The sequence below is a fragment of the Phyllostomus hastatus genome, unplaced genomic scaffold (assembly GCF_019186645.2).
Source record: "Phyllostomus hastatus isolate PE091 unplaced genomic scaffold, TTU_PhHast_1.1 phas_contig_17, whole genome shotgun sequence".
In the NCBI taxonomy this organism is placed as follows: domain Eukaryota; kingdom Metazoa; phylum Chordata; class Mammalia; order Chiroptera; family Phyllostomidae; genus Phyllostomus; species Phyllostomus hastatus.
In genome coordinates, this window is record NW_025333664.1 from 31,711,486 (window position 1) to 31,727,583 (window position 16,098).

At 37.1% G+C, this 16,098-nt stretch overlaps 1 protein-coding gene and 1 long non-coding RNA gene across 3 annotated transcripts in view; one reads left to right on the forward strand and one right to left on the reverse strand.

Annotated features, from left to right (window-relative positions):
* LOC123815125 overlaps nt 1–11,055 on the reverse strand; it is a 72,160-nt gene extending 61,105 nt beyond the window's left edge. Inside the window, exons 1-2 of the long non-coding RNA XR_006785022.1 lie at nt 10,961–11,055; nt 10,669–10,712 (exon numbers count right to left, since the gene is read on the reverse strand). This is a non-coding gene — a long non-coding RNA (uncharacterized LOC123815125). The remainder of the gene's footprint in view (nt 1–10,668; nt 10,713–10,960) is intronic.
* Nucleotides 11,056–11,351: 296 nt separating this feature from the next.
* Nucleotides 11,352–16,098, forward strand: part of BTBD3 (BTB domain containing 3) — a 36,776-nt gene continuing 32,029 nt past the window's right edge. The window contains exon 1 of one of the 2 annotated variants that reach the window (XM_045833221.1): nt 11,352–11,509. The gene's annotated coding sequence lies outside the window, so the exon portion shown is untranslated. Of the gene's footprint in view, nt 11,510–11,616; nt 11,799–16,098 lie in introns of those variants that run through there. The other variant, XM_045833222.1, reaches the window with a different exon arrangement.

Below are 16,098 nucleotides of genomic sequence, written 5' to 3' on the forward strand. Positions count from 1 at the left end.
TGTTATTGTGTTCACACACAGACAGCAAAGCTTGCGCCTATGTTGCCTCCTTGTTCCCCAGTTGTAAACCCATGTGGCATTTTAGAAAAATGAATAATTGAAACAAGAAGTTGGATAGCCAAATGAAAGTTGAGCATCCAAAGAAGTGATAATGTTAGAAGTGGAATTCGAACAGAATGTAAATTGAGTTATAGAAGAAAGAGCTGACCATGGCAATGTTGCAGCACTGCCATGGGAGAGAAACTTAGTGAAGGCAAACTTACACACACAGATGAGGAATGGAGCTGTGATGAAAGGACAAAGATGTCCTTGCTGAAGTGATGCTACCAAAAATGCTCCCATTAAAGAAACTCTCAGAGATATTCCATGACTTTGACTGTGCAAAAGATAAAATGTTAGAGGACCTAAACTTAACAAGGAGTGTGACAATTTGCCAAGGCATGCAAAAGATGTTATATGACAAGAACAATGCTAGCACTATTCAACTACTCTTGATAATTTTTATTGAAAAATAAAACACTTTAATTCCCAATTATCCTAATATTTTATATTAGAGTACACTAAATAGGTATTGATTTTACTATTTTTTAATTTCCATGCATACTTATCACAGATGGTAAGAAACAACTTGCACATTCAGTTTTATAGTTCCACACTAGCATGCAAAGGAAGGGCTGACTGTACTTCATCTTCATTCATTCTTTCTCTCTTCTCTATCTTTTATCATCACTTGTACTTTAACAAAAATGGTATCATAATAGAAACATTGTTTTGGTGTATGGGACGACATCCTAACCAACTGAGCCACACTAGTGCAATATACAGCTCTAGTGTCATAGAAATGTGCACTTGAAACCTATGTGATCTTATGTCACCCTGATAAATTTAGTGAATAATGAAAAAAGAAACATTGTTTTGAGTCCTACTTTTTGTCTTCACATATATTATTTCCATGTAAAGAAACATAAATATATACTACTTTGCATTTAGTGAATGAAAAATATTCTACTGGCTGTCTAACATTCATACAATGATTCATACTTCAAAACAACTTGTAAGTTGTCGCTTTTTCTATATAGTATGAACAATGCTACAATGCACTTCCTAAAAGTTGAATTGCTAAATAAAAGGGTACATGTGTGTATTTTTAAACTTGATAACATATTACTGAACTGAGTTTCTGAAAGTTACACCAATTTACTGGAGTAAATTTACATTCTTCCTGGAGTGAAAGAGAACCCATTACTCAGATCCACTCAGATTAAAGTGGGCATTTTTAATCTTTCTAATCTTTGCTAATCCAATTAAGTAAAATAGTCCTTTGTATATTTTTGTTAAATAGTTGAATGAATTGAATTAGTATTGCAGCAAATTAAGTGGCTATGGCAAATTTCTATTTTACATCAGAAAGTACTATAAAATTTTAGATCAGAAACTTTAGAAATAGTCATATTCAAAAAAGGGCATTTTGTAGTTCTCCAAAGCCTTTAACTATTGTTTTAAAGTAATCAATGTTATCTCCATCTTCACAGACTAGAAAATGGAGGTTACACAGAAACAGAATACAAGCTTGGGATTCTGTTTATTGTTCCTTTTTCTGGCCTGTTGGCCACAGATATTTAGATGCTCCTAGTCGTCCACATGAATGAATGCCTCTGTATACCTAGAATACTTCTAACATTGGCATCCCCAGAAAACAAAGCAGGGATTAACAGATACTGGTTAAGGGATGAGTTTTATACCATGAATATAAATATAACACTGAGAATGGGCAAATATGAGAAAAAAAGCCAATATAAGTTAGAACTAAACAATAAATTTATTTCAGTATCAAAAGGTTAATCATAAATTTTAATAGAACAATCACTTCAAAGTTAAACAATAACTTCATAGTTTATACTGTTGAAAAAATGATGTCCTTGCTATTTATGAGGTTAGACTAGCATAGTAATTTTTTAAAAACTGACAAAACTTTAATACTGGAAGTGTTCAGATTCCAATTTTTCTTGAATCCTCAGAAGTTCTGATAACATAAGGCCTTTCATTCCCACATGGTGACTACAGACAGGGCCTGAAAGGTAGCTGCTCCCTTTGTAAAGGCAGAAACTTTCATAGTCTCTAACTCACCTTCTTTATTCTTTTATATTGCCTGCCTACCTTTTGCCCAAGAAAGGAAATCAATCTTGAATTTTCTTATAAATTTACATTATGAGAGGAAAGAAATGAAAACTTTTATGGACTCTGATTAACATATCAATTATATTTAAAAGGGACAACAAGTAAGTTTACAATCTTTTTAGACATTTAATTTCAGGAAATTATTTTTTGTTTAATATTCTTAAGTTCCTTCTGACTACCTGCACAAACAAGTGACTTAATGTTGAAATGCAGCAAGTTAATGCACCATGTATGGGTCACACAAATTTCCACTGAAGCTTCCACAGTCCCAATGGAAACATTTATCTGACTTACGTAAAAAGAGCCCATCATTAAGAGGTATAAAGATCATATTCAGGTCTGCCTGAGAATGGACCTCTTGATGTTACTCTATGCTTTTATGTACCTGGTACATACTTGTGCTGCCCTGCTCATATTTCCTTATACTTACTGGTTCAAGATGCCTGACTTCCAACCGCCAGCAATTGAGATTCTTTGACTTTCTTTGTGGCCACAAAACCACATTCAGCTCACTAAGCAAGGACTGAGTGAAAGTGGAGGGAAATTAGTTTCCCTGGGAGCAGCCCTCAGTCTTTGATAGACTAGATAGGAATTGGTGGATAATGATTCCAGTTTTCTTGTCCCTTGATAAATGTGAGTGAGTGGAAAAAGATCCCAGCTCTTTGGCCCCTCCATTGGGATATCCCTGAGCTATGATGACTCTGCACTGGATCCCAGAGTTCCCCTGCAGGATGAGCTCCATCTGATAACTTAGCTGGCTCCCCTTCATTCTTTCACTTCCCCACTTCACCAGCAGTGTTTCCTCAGATCGCTTTCAAATAAACTACTTGCACTTGAATTGTTTAGAGGTTTGGTTCTGGAGAAAAATCAAAGCAAAAGGGTCTGGTGGGATAAGGCTTTATGCTGTCACTTTAGTTTGTAGACTATTACAAACCCACTGAGCTAACCTTGGAAGAATTAGAACCCCCAGGCCTTCTCCTGGTCCAAGTTATTTGATCAAAAGGAATACTTTCTCCAGCTTCCTGGAGTGTTACACAGTAATAACCCTTTTTAAAAGGGCAAACAGCATAATACAAATAGGTAGTGTTTCTTAGTCTATTTTTTGTCATTTACTTATGTAGGTACAAAATGTTTCATGGTAATTCAAAGCTTTATGAACTGTAATTCACTCTTATAAGGTTATAATCTAGTAACAAACAATTTACAATGCCTGTTTAAAGGGAAAATAAACAACATTTCTACAGGACTCTGAACCTCCACAGGCACAAAATAAGTAATCTCAGAGAAGAAAATACATTTGTTTTATTTCTTAAAACACAGCTTAGTCATATACCCAACTGATAAAGTACAATACCCTTTAATGCGTGGCCTTAAGAATTTCTCCATTTGTAACTTTTTAGTATGTTTTCCTCAACATTCAAGTGGAATGGTTTTACATGATGAAATGAGTCATCAATAATAAAGGAATGCAGTGAAAATGCATGTGTGAACTACAAATGTTCAACAGACAATGGACAAGCAGGAAGCAAGTGATTATCAATACTGCAAGCATATAATAAGCACTTACTTAACTTTTTTTGAAATCAAATTTAGAATTTTGACAAAATATATGGCATTTAAAACCTTCTTGGAACTCGAGAAAATGCATAATCTTTTAAAATCATTGTATTTGCTTACTGATTGTTTAGTCAATCACAGATTATATTTATCCTTATTATTCATCCATATAATCAAGTTTAAAAATAAGTTTTAAGAGCATAAAGTCACTAAACCACCAAGAAACATTAAAAAGACACAGGATACTAATAAAACTTAGAGAGAGATCACATTTAAAACAGGGAGAGAGATTCAACACTGTAATAGTTAAGATCGATTTTTTAAAAAGTGACAGAGTAAGAGCAACTGGAAAAAAAATAAAACATGACAGGACTAGTTAAAACACTGTGCATGGCAGACTGAATGCACTCATGCCTGTATCCAGACTCTTTGGCAATGCCTCCTGCACTGACTCTGGGCTTGCCCATGTGGCTTGCTTTGGTCAATGAAACAGTGTCAACCTGATGCACGCAGAAGTTTGAAAATGTGCTTTCATATCTTTACATCACCTTTGGAAGGCCACCACTTCTCCAAGAACAAACCTATACTAGCTTGCTAGAAGTTAGCAACCATGAGCACCAGAGCTGAGATGTTACAGGTGAGATTGTCTGTGGTGAGCAAGGGAACATCCCCGAAAAGAGTCACTTACACATGCTTATGTCTTTCTGCAATGCCAGGTATATTAGGGGAGACCTCCCCAATAAGCCAATAGAATTAAATGCAGGTTACACACAGAGAGGAGGAACTTACGCAATAGAGCAAGTGTGGGGTGCCAAGTCCAAGTCTCTAGTCACTTGTGAGTCTGCAGGTGAAGAGGCGGGGAAAGTCTCAACACAAGCAGCTATAGTGGCAGGATGGGTCCTGTGGAGTTGAAGTCCTATTGGGCTCCAAGTGTGACCTGTGCTACAGCTAAGCTCCAGTGTCCAATGGTTGGAACTCTGAGTTCTTCTAGCTTACAATGGTTGGTGGTCTCACTCATATCAGTGCTCAGATGGATTCCTTATCCAAGTGTCCAGACTTTTGGTTCTAGGTGTTCAGGGTTCCTCAGTTACCTCAGTTTTGGGCATATCACCACTTGACATTATTGTCATGTCTGACAGGGACTTCATATTGAGTTGTCCAAGGGTGTCCAAAAAGTCCTTTCTGCTTGTGGTCTACACACTATCCTAGACAAATCAGTCTCCAGGCACCCCTACCAGCTAAATGTAGATGCATGAGAGAGCTTCCAGCAAGATTAGCCAAATCTGACCCAAAAGCAAAACTGCACAGCCATCCCTTGCTTGATGTAAGTAATAAAGGTTGTTATTTTAAAGCAATTAAAGTCTCAGAATTGTTTGTTATTGTGCAATATTAGATATGCACAATATATTAGGTAAAGATAGCCAATAATCACTGTAGTAGAAAAAATGAGAAATACCTGTCATGAATGTGGGTTAGCTCTTATACTTGGAATAGGTTACTGGACACAGTTAAACATATCAAATAAATGTAAGCATCATAGAAAGGTTATGACCCCACTGTTGAAGGTGATTTCTCCCCCAAAAAATTCAACAAAAAGGAAAAAAGTGAATAAAATAATTGGTTTGCATTATGTCTGAAGTCATAAATGTTCATTACATAAAAGATGATTTCTCTATTATGAGATCCATTAAACAAATATAAATTAAAAAACCCAGAGAACATATACAGAAGTGCCACTACTTAACAGTGCTCACCACATACCAATATTAAATCCTCACCTAGAATCATCTCTGTTACATTTGAACACATGGTCAGAATTTTATTAGCAATTGTTAATTATATTAAAAATACCAGTGATGTGCATATACCATGTATGCTACATATGCCACACCATTAGTTTTGTTTCAACATGATTTTTAAATGCTGTTGGTTTCAAATAAAAAACAACTGCCACTCATTTCATAATAAAGTTTTGACAAACTTTTTAAAAAAAGTTTTTAAAAAGTTTTAAAAAATAAAAATAAGTGAGACTAGTGATTTTCAAACTTTGCTAAATATTGGAATTACCCGAAGAGTTAAAAAAAAATTCCAATATCCAGGTGACACCCCAGAGCAAATGCACAGGAATCATGGGATCATGACTTAGGCATCAATTTTTTCTTCATGTTTCTGAGGTGATTCCCATATGCAGCCAAGTTTGAGAGCTAATGACCTAGTCCTAGATCTGTGCTGTCCAGTATGATATAGCCATTTTATGTTTTTATTATTTTTAAAGATTTTATTTATTTTTAGAAAGAAAAAGGAGAGGGAAAGAGACGGAATCATCGATGAGAGAGAGAAACATTGGTCAGTTGCCTTTTGTACATGCCCCATCCAGAGAACAAACCCACAACCCAAGAATGTGCCCTGACCAGGAATGGAACCAGTGACCTTTCTCTTTGCAGGAGGACACCCAACCAATTGAGCCACCGTATGATGGCCATTTTATATTTGAACAGTCCAAATTGAGATGAGCTGTAGGTGAAAACTACACATCAGATTTAGAAGAAGTAGTATTAAAACAAATGTTAAATGCCATTAATAATTTATATGTATATTACATGGTACAATAATATTTTGGATATTTGGATTAAATAAAATGCATCACTTTGTTAATTTCACCTGTTTTGTTTTGCTTCTTAATGTGACTACTAGAAAATTTAAAAGTATGTATGTTCCTTGTATTTGTGGCTAACATTTCTTTCTATTAGATAGCACTGTTCCACTAAACTAGAATATAAGGTATGTAAATAATTATTTTAATATTATGTGATGTCACAAAACCTTGCTTAATGAAGTATGTATTCACATTCTGGAAAATTGGATGTAATGTTCTGTAGGAAGTTCATTTTTAAAGAAAAAACACTCTGTAACCCAATTTTGGGTTTGTTGTGCTATTTTTGTCATTTCATATGCAAAATAGCATATGCACTTAATTTTATGATTATATTCTATTTCTTACTTTAAATGTCATACTGATATAAAGTTTATTTAGGATTCAAAATTACAGGTATTGCCCTGGCTGGTATAGCTCAGGGAGCTGAGCTCAGGCCTGTAAATCAAACCGTCACTGGTTTGATTCCCAGTCAGGGCTCATGCCTGGGTTTCAGGCCAGAGCCCCAGTGGGGGTTACATGAGAGGCAACCACACATTGATGTTTCCCTCTCTCTCCTTTCCTTTCCCTCTCTCTAAAAATAAATAAATAAAATATTTTTAAAATTACAGGTATAACTGAAATATGCAAAAGTCAGCTTATTGAAAATTTGTGTAAATCACATTTTGTCAGTGGGATAAAATATTAAAGGGGGGAGGGAGTTAGCACCTATAAAGAAAATAAGCAATGTTGTGTCTGCTAAACATCTCATTAAATTTTCATTTTTCCTGATCATATATATTCTTGTAATAAGGAACATATATATTGCTATTTTCTTTAAGGAGTGGGCAGTGTTCTACTTCTGTTACTTACTGTTCAGGTTGAATTATTTTGAACAGCATTAATAAAAAATCATGGAAAGGAGAATGCTGCATATGAATAGCGTAAAGCTAACTGTGTTGTAAGTCTAATTTTAAAAGCATTTAATGCTAGTACATTGGTTAAATTTACAAGGCACTATTCCAGTGTTTGTAATATTTTAAAAAAAATCTGGCCCAGGACATATTTTAACTTATTTCACATCTCCTATTATCACTATTATTATTCATCAGATGGTAATTAACATCCATAGCTGGAAGCCAATCCTTTTGTTTTAATTAAAACCTTCCTATTCTGATATAGGGTTTCCTTTAATCTCAGGTTAATATATTTCCCACTCACTGTGCCAAAGCTCCTGAAATGAGTATCTTCACAAATTTTCAGAATAATATCCTGATTATTTAAAGATTACTAAAATGCTGTGTATTTTCCCCAAATCACTTGTCAATCCGGAGTTGGTTTACTCTCACCCTTGATGGAATATTTCATTCTCAGCCAAAATGAAAAAGGTCACACTATGACAACACTGGTTACAGAAGGAACATGATAGTCATTTTTGTCCACCTGGTTCATGGTTTCCAACTAAATTGTTCCTGTTCCTTTTTTAAACCCAAACCCCTGCCTTTTGTTATGTCCATGTTAGTTTTTCTGTATTTTCCTCATAAATATCCATTATGTCAGGGGACTTTATCTCAGTTTTTTTTTTAAACTATAAAGTCGCAAAACAACAACAACAAAACAGTCAAGACAATAAAGAGAAAACAAAGAGTAAAGGAGGTTTTACATCTCAGTGGGTTGTAAATGCCTCTCTTGCCCCTTTCTTAGTATATCTTATCTACTCTAAAGCAAGTGAGTTAGTGGAATGAAAGCGTTATTTTAACTGATATTTATCAACTTTGCTCAAAACATATTTAAAAGATGCTGTTCTGTTCCACCATTTGCACTTTACCAAACCGCAAAGCTGGGGCAACAATGGAGGCAGGATTGGAAAGAGTGAGCCCCCATCACCACCTTCCTAAACAAGATACAATTGGTCCAATTATTTATCCTGCCTTAAATTGTAGTTATGGTCATTCATTTTTCTAAGCTATATGATAAGTTCCCTGAGGACAGGGATATTGCTTAGGACATAATAAATGGCAATATTTATAAATTAAATGGAATATTTTACCCATTTTTATGTTCCCAATAGCTATAGGCATGCCCCAGGATGAATTCAATAAACACTTTGAGTGCTATATCATGCACCTACTCTGAGAGGGGGAATCACTTCAAAAGTAGACTTTTCCTAGGTTTCTCCTTCCTAGTAACAAGTAGAGTGAATTGAATTGTACTTACATTGTAATAAAATGCTCAGATATGAATACCTAGCTCTGTTTTGCATGTTTGGTGTTTAAGAGTATAGCTAGAAATCTCTATTTATTTAATGGCTCATTTGGCATATATTTTCAAATAATTAAAATATTCATGTTCTTACCTTTTGATCATATCAGAGCAAGGAGATCAACACTTTGCTCTCTTAAATCTGTTTTTTTAATTTAATGTTATGACCGAGCAAACCAAAAAAAATGCTTTCATAGTGCTACTATCTCCTCTTTGTTTTTGCCTTTGGCATTGGTTCACACATAATAAAGTGGCTGCCATTTATTCAGACCCTGTTATGTGTTGAGTGCTTTACCCACTTTTATTTAATTTTTTATAACCTTATAAGTTAAAGATTATAATCCCCATTTCTCAGATTCAGTTGATAATTAATTATGTAATCTTTATAACCTTGCAATGTATATTAGCATTCTCCAGAGCAACATCTATCCATCCATTTTTATACAGAGAAAAGATACTTAAGTATTTGACTCATGTGATTATGGAGGCTAGTAAGTTCAAAATTTGAAGGGTGGGCTGGAAGGCTAGAGAACCAGGGAAGAGTTGCTGTTCAAGTCCAGAAGCATCCTGTTGTCCGAATTCTTTTTGTTCCTAGTGAAACTGGAAAAGCCAGCATTGGTGCTGCCTGTCCCTACCATAACCAATATACAGAGAGGGGGACTGAATCTTTATGGTGCTTTATTCAGATGGCCTGCGATCTGAGTTATGTACCCTATTAGACTGTCTTAAATTCCATTTTAAACTGACCCTTTTTACAAGGAGAAGAAAAGTGTAGGTAAGGGGTTTGGAATTCAAGGAAAAAGTTAATCAGATAAAAGCTGCAGCATTCTTTTATCTGTGTCCTGGGAGGTGGATGTCTTACTCTGGAGTAAGATACTATCAGATACTACTATACAGATAGTAGTAGATAGATAGTAGATACTATACAGATACTACTCAGATACTATCTTGATTGCTTGTGTTCACCTGAGGCACTGAGGTGGAACTATTTATATGGTCTCCTGGAGTCAAGGTGAGTCGTATCCTCAGTTCCTGGAACACACATTGATTACCAAGCTTATTAGTTACTACCTGAACTAAAATTTTCCAATTCTTGAGTTCCCTATCAATGGTAGATCAGTGTTTCTCCGTTAGCAACCCAATGCAATCTCCGTTGCATTGATTTAAATGTTAATGTCACCTTTAAAAAACTACCTTCACAATAAAACCTAGAGAATATGTCTCACCAAATAACTCAGTAGTGTGGCTGGCCAAATTGACACATAAAATTAACTATCAACAAGGTATATATGATCCCATGCTATAAATGAGTACAGTAAGGCTCAGAGATACTAATTTGCACAATATCAAACATTTATTTTGGAGCATCTGGACTTTATAAAAGGGGTTTCTGCCTTCCAAAGCCCATGTGTCTTTTTCACTATATATATACTGCTTCTCAAATTAAGTATTTTGATTGATTAGAAATAAGTTATTCCAGGGCCAAATTCACATTAAAAGAACGATTTAGTGATGGTAGCTGTATATTTTAGTGGTCTAATTTATCCACTAATAAATATTTACCAAGGATGATGACCAAGAAATAGGTGTCTCTCTTAAAGCTACAGAATCCTACTGTCCTTCACAATCACTGAAAACTTTTCCATACTTTCCATTCCTGGTGCCAACACTTATATTTCGAAACCTAGAGTATACACTATAGCTGGGGTGCCAAATTCATTTTCACCAGGGGCCACATCAGCCTCGTGGTTGCCTTCGAAGGGCCGAAAGTAATTCTAGGACTGTATAAATGTAACTACTCTTTAACTGTTAAGGAGTTGAAATTTCATTTGGCCTTTGAAGGCAAAGGCAAGGCTGATGTGGCCCCTGGTGAAAATGAGTTTGATACCCCTGCACTACAGTATTTCATGTCTCTAGCCTTTATATTCCTAAATACTGTATTTAATCAGACCACCACCAACCCCTCCCTACCCAAATTCAGTATTTCTCCAATTAGCCAGTGAAGAAAGGCAAAACTTTTGATATTAAAAATTACTTACAGATGAGCTTCAACTATCTTTCCAGTCGTCATTTGTGCCATTTCCTACGAACGATATGCTCAGGTTAAACTTGTTCCCAACTCGGTTCATGAGCTCATATATTTTATTTTATTTCTGCAACTTACGCCTTTGTATTCACCTTCCTTGCCAGGTGAACTAATCTTCTGACTCTAGCCCTTATTTTTCCAGACTTCTCAAGAATATTTTTCTCTTCACCCCTTCCTCAACTGCTTAAGAGTGTAGTTAGGTTTGCAGTTTCAGGTACGCGGTGATCTCAATACACTCTCCTTACCTGTGCTCAGGGAAGGCTGGAATCACTTCGGGAAGTGGAATCCCCAACCCAAATATAATCTGTTCGTCAATATCAGAGTGTGCCCTGTATCCTGCACACAGGTCTGCCAAAGTACATGTCCAGTAAATGTTTAACACATTTATTAATGAATGAACCAGATTAGAAACTTCAGTTAGTGGGACAAGTGCAAGCTAGCCTTTCAGGGAGGCAGGACCCCTGGCGCTCTTTTATTTCACTGCGTTAAACTGACCCAGAATCACCACCCATTCTACAAGACCCCAGAAGGCTCAGGCAGTGCGCATGCCCTGCATCCCTGTCCAAAGCAGCCTTCGGGAACACCGCGCGCATGGCCCCGCCCCCTGCTAGCACTTGGGAGCGCGCGCGCGAGACCCCGCGGAGCGTGCTCTACGTGCGAGTGCCCGCCAAGCCCGCCGGGCGCTGGATTCCCGAGTGCCCGGTCCCGGGCCTCAGGAGTGGGCACCGGTCGGAGCGGCTAGCGGGGCGCAGCGCAAGCGGCGGCGGTACCCGAGGGGAACAAGACAGCAGGCGGTGAGTCAGGCGGCAGAAAGCGAGCGGGCGGGTGCTTCCGCGCGTGCGCAGCTCCAGACTGTCCGTCCAGGGGCGCGCTCCCGGCTGCGGGTCGGAGGGGCAGAGCGCGGTTGGACCGGGACTGGCTGCCGCGGCCGGTGTAGAGACCCGGGATGCAGGGATGTCTGGAAACGATGCCCGGGCTTTAGAGGTTTTGGCCGCGTAGGCGTGCTTTCTTTGAGGTTTCAGGCGGGACGGTGCCGGACTCGCGCGGGCCCCAGCCCCAGGGATTGGGCCAGCTGCAGCCCAGGTACTCTAGGGGAGGAAAGGCGCGAACCCTAGGGGCTCTAGCTGGCCTGACGGGCGCCCGCGGAGTGCGCGACCCCCGGAGATGGCGGAGGTCCAGCGAGGAGGCGCGGCCGGGACCTTGGCGCCGAGCAGGTGGCGGGGGCAGGGCCCCTCTCCGGGAGAGGAAATGTGAGCAAACTTCCCTCAAGTAACTTTATTGAGGGAGCTCCAGGGACCGACACCCTGCCCTGGTCGTCACAGGACCCGCGCGAATGATGGTGGGATACTGGGGGCTCAGTGTCCTAGTCCTGGAGCTAGGTTCTATACCAGGTTCTTGGCGTCATTAAAAAACATGCATTCGCTGTTCAAATAGAGATATGAGTTTGGTGTTTTAGTTAGAAGGATGTTCGTTTTCTTGGGAAGAAAAGACTTAAACTGCCCGGTCATTTTATCTCAAAGAAAGTATTGTTAGGGCGTCCTGGGGATTCCTATTTATGAAGCAACCTATTGTCCTGTGTGTGCTTGGCAAAAGCCAGCTAATTCTATTATTAACCTTAAAAAGACAAAGGGAGATAATTGTGCTTTCTTTTCTTTTTAAAAATACTCTCAGCCATTTCGCCAAATCCTGAAATACAGGAGTTCCCGATATTGCCTGCACAAGAGAATCACTGGGGAGTTTTAAAACTATGCTCAAGTCACACCCCAGTTCAATTAAAACTCAGTATATATTTTATTTTAAAGACCCGTAGGTGACTCCTGAATATTGTAGAGTTTGGAAACCACAGGTTTATTGTAAGAAAGTCAAAATTTTAGTTTTACAAAAGTACCGTTTAGTTTGTAGTCGGTGAGATGTGCTCTACAGCTTCATTTTCCATAGACAGAACTCACAAAGGGGGTTTGTTTCCCACTGGGGACGGAGGGAAGTGTCTGTTTTAAACTTCAGCTTAACTACAATATGACTACAGCGTCCAGAACATTGTTCTAACTGGCGTTTTGAATTTCTGTTGGGATTACTAAACCCACTTTCTCTGGCCCTTTCCACAGCCAAAGGATTTCGTCGTCTTTTAACCTTCTCTCTCCCTCCCCTTTTCCCTTCTCTCTCCTCCCACTCTCCTGTTTTAACCATCCCAGCGCCTGAGAGGACCCTCCACGCCCAAAAAGCGCTGACTCTAAAGGGTTATTGCGGGTTCCCCTAGCAACCAGTTCTCCAGGGAGAGTGGGCGTGTCCGTATCATAGGGTTTCTGAATAGGACTACCTTTTCTGAAGATTTTTGAATTACCGTTTTCAGTTCATGGGCTGAGCACCGGTAAGGGTGAGCTCATATAGTTCCAGTTTTTCTTGCTAAGTAATTACAAAGTTATTTAAAATGCTCTTGTATGAGGTGATACTGCTGGTGGTTATATTGTTCTTTCCTGAATATTCGTTTTTCCCCCAGTCTTTGCTCTGAAAACTTGTTTAACAAAGTTCCAAAATGAAATGGAAACAATTGGAAAAAAAGCTTTTGTCTGTGGTACACAAACCTAACAATTGTTTCATCATTTCTCTAAAGTTCTAAAACCTTAAAAAAGGTATAATCCTACAGCCATGCAAAAAACATTTGATAATTTCTGGCCAAAAAGAAATATCAGTATCAGTTTTTAAGTTATTTGTTCCTAGAAAGTACTTTGCCATGATTCTTTACAAAATGTTAAACAACTTGTAACTTTACACTTTAAAGTAACAAAGGAAAGGCACAGTTTTGTCTACAAAAAGGTCCACTCTTTCCCAAGCATACACATCCAAACAAAGATACTTTTTAAAAATTTTAATTCTTTTATGCTCAAAGCAGGTATTTGGTAGTCATTGAATTCCAGTTTGCCTTGCTAGGAATTGTTAAAACTGTTCTGAACAGAATAGTATAGAAGTATGTCACTTGTCTCAGGCTTTTTGTTTTTTGAAACATTTCTAACTACTGTGAATTCAATCAGTGAATTCCAAAATGCTTTTAGTCCAGTGATTTGGAACATGTATTGGGTATTCAAGAGGTTTTTCTCTCCCTAATATTTCTTGTTTTATGTGTTAGTTAAATTTCAGTTAATTGGAGTATCAAACAAGTTCTGTAAGGTAAAGTTTCCTATTTCACTCTGAGAATATAATTATGGAGATAATATAATTATTTGATGGACCTTGTAGTTCAACAGTCTGCCATGTTGCTAAAATAGTAATCTCTCACCTAATCTTTTCTGTTTTCATTGTTTAAAACTCGAGGCCTGCTAAGCAGCTACAGTTAAGAATTTCTACTGTTTCTATGATTTTTAAACATTTAAAAATAAAAAGCTATTATCCTTGTTGTAGACATTTCTCAGAATTACAAAAAAAAAAGATTAAAAAATAAAACTCCAGAAATAAACAACTGCTCATGGGATGAAGTTCTTCCATTTGTCCTTTTTTATTTGTCTGCACATATTTTTAAAATAAAATTGGCATTTTAATTTCATCAGTGGTTTTAAATATTGCCCTTTCACTTCAGATACCACAAATTTCCTATGCTCTTAAATCTTCCTTGGAAAAACAAATTTTGAATGCTAAATATGCCAAGTTTAACTTGTTTTCTATTGCACATATTTCCATTTTTAGTAGTTGGGCATATAGTGTTAAACACTAATTGCAAATCCTAGCTTGGCTACTTCCAATCTAAATGATCTTAATTACCTATTTTTCCCCCCTGCATTTCTTCATGATTGTGTAGAACAAGGAGGGTAATAACAGTTGCTGCAATGCAGGGTAGAGTTTTGTAGAGATGGAATGGATCAAATAAAGGAGGGTCCTCAACAGTCTGGCAAAGGAAGTAGGCTCAGAGAGTTAAGGACATGCAGGCAGAGCTGGGATAAATGCCCTCCTGTAAAAGTCTCAGTATGTCTGACCTCTTTGGGTTAGATTAAAAGAGAATTCCTTAGGCAGAGGTGAAGTTTTTTATGACTCTTGAGACATGTTGCCAATTTGCTTATGCCTAGACAAACTGATTCCCTTAAGCACAGAATGGCCTTCCCATGATTCAGCATTCCAGTGTTAAAATCTTACCTGATTTTCTGTAAAAATGTGGTCTTAATTTATATTTTTTGGTAGCTAGTGAATTTAGTAATTAGCTTTTTATTTACCTTGTAAGAAGTTTTTATAGGTACTTTGCCCATTTTACTCTTGCTGATTTTTAGTAATGATTTTAAATACCTGTTTTACATAAAGAGTATTGTGCCTTTAGCATATTTGTGGGATCCCCTCCACCACCCTGTCATAATTTGTCTTTTTGATATTTTTTAAACAACAAAATATTTTCATTTTTATATAGACAGCTCTATATCTTGATTTATATCATTATGATTTTTCCTCATGAGCATTTATGTTTGGAAAGTCCAGAGATGAAGAAAATGAAACAAAATTTTGGAAATATATTAGGTTTTTACCTTTAAAACTGTACTAGTGTATAGATATGTATTGTCTTATACCACTTTCTCCTCCCCAACTAGCCAATTCTACCAGCACACTTTGTTAAATATTGGGCTGACCAAAAAGTTCATTTGATTTTGTCCGTAAGGTGGCTCTAGTAGTGTGTGGTTGTCTTTAACATCATTCCAAACAATTTTGTTAGGTTGTATTGTGACAGCTGTCATATCAGCATGCATTTAAAAAACTTATCAAAATTGGTGTATTTTTATATAGCCATTTTAACATTGAAGATGGAAGAAAATATGCAACATTTTCATCATATTATGCTTTATTATTTCAAGAAATGTAAAAACCCAACTGAAATGCAGAACAAGATTTGTGCAGTGTATGAAGAAGGTGCTGTGTCTGATGGAATACGTCAAAAGTGGTTTTCAAAGTTTTGTTGGGTAGACCAATTGAAGTTGACAGGGATCAAACCAAGGCATTACTTGAGAATAATCAGTGTTATACCATGTGGGAGATAGCCAATATACTAAAAATATCCAAATCAATTAAATTATTAGTGAAAATGAAAATGTGTCTTTTTTTTATGCAAAAAACCATACAGATTTTCTTGACCAACCCAATACAATAGTCCATCCTTCCCTCACTGGTTAAATAGTCTTCCCTTTATTATATTTTAAGATCTTAACTAGTTTTGGGTCTAATTCTCTTTTAGGCCTTACTCATTTAATCTTGATTAATGCCAGATCTTTTTAATGTAGATTTAGAATACATAGAAATACCTTGTAGAGCAAGCCACACTTTAAAAAAAAATCATAATTAAATGCATTTGTCCTTAGACAAAAATTAAGGCTTATTGTAAAATAAGTGGTCCTCTACTTTCTCTGTCTCCCCT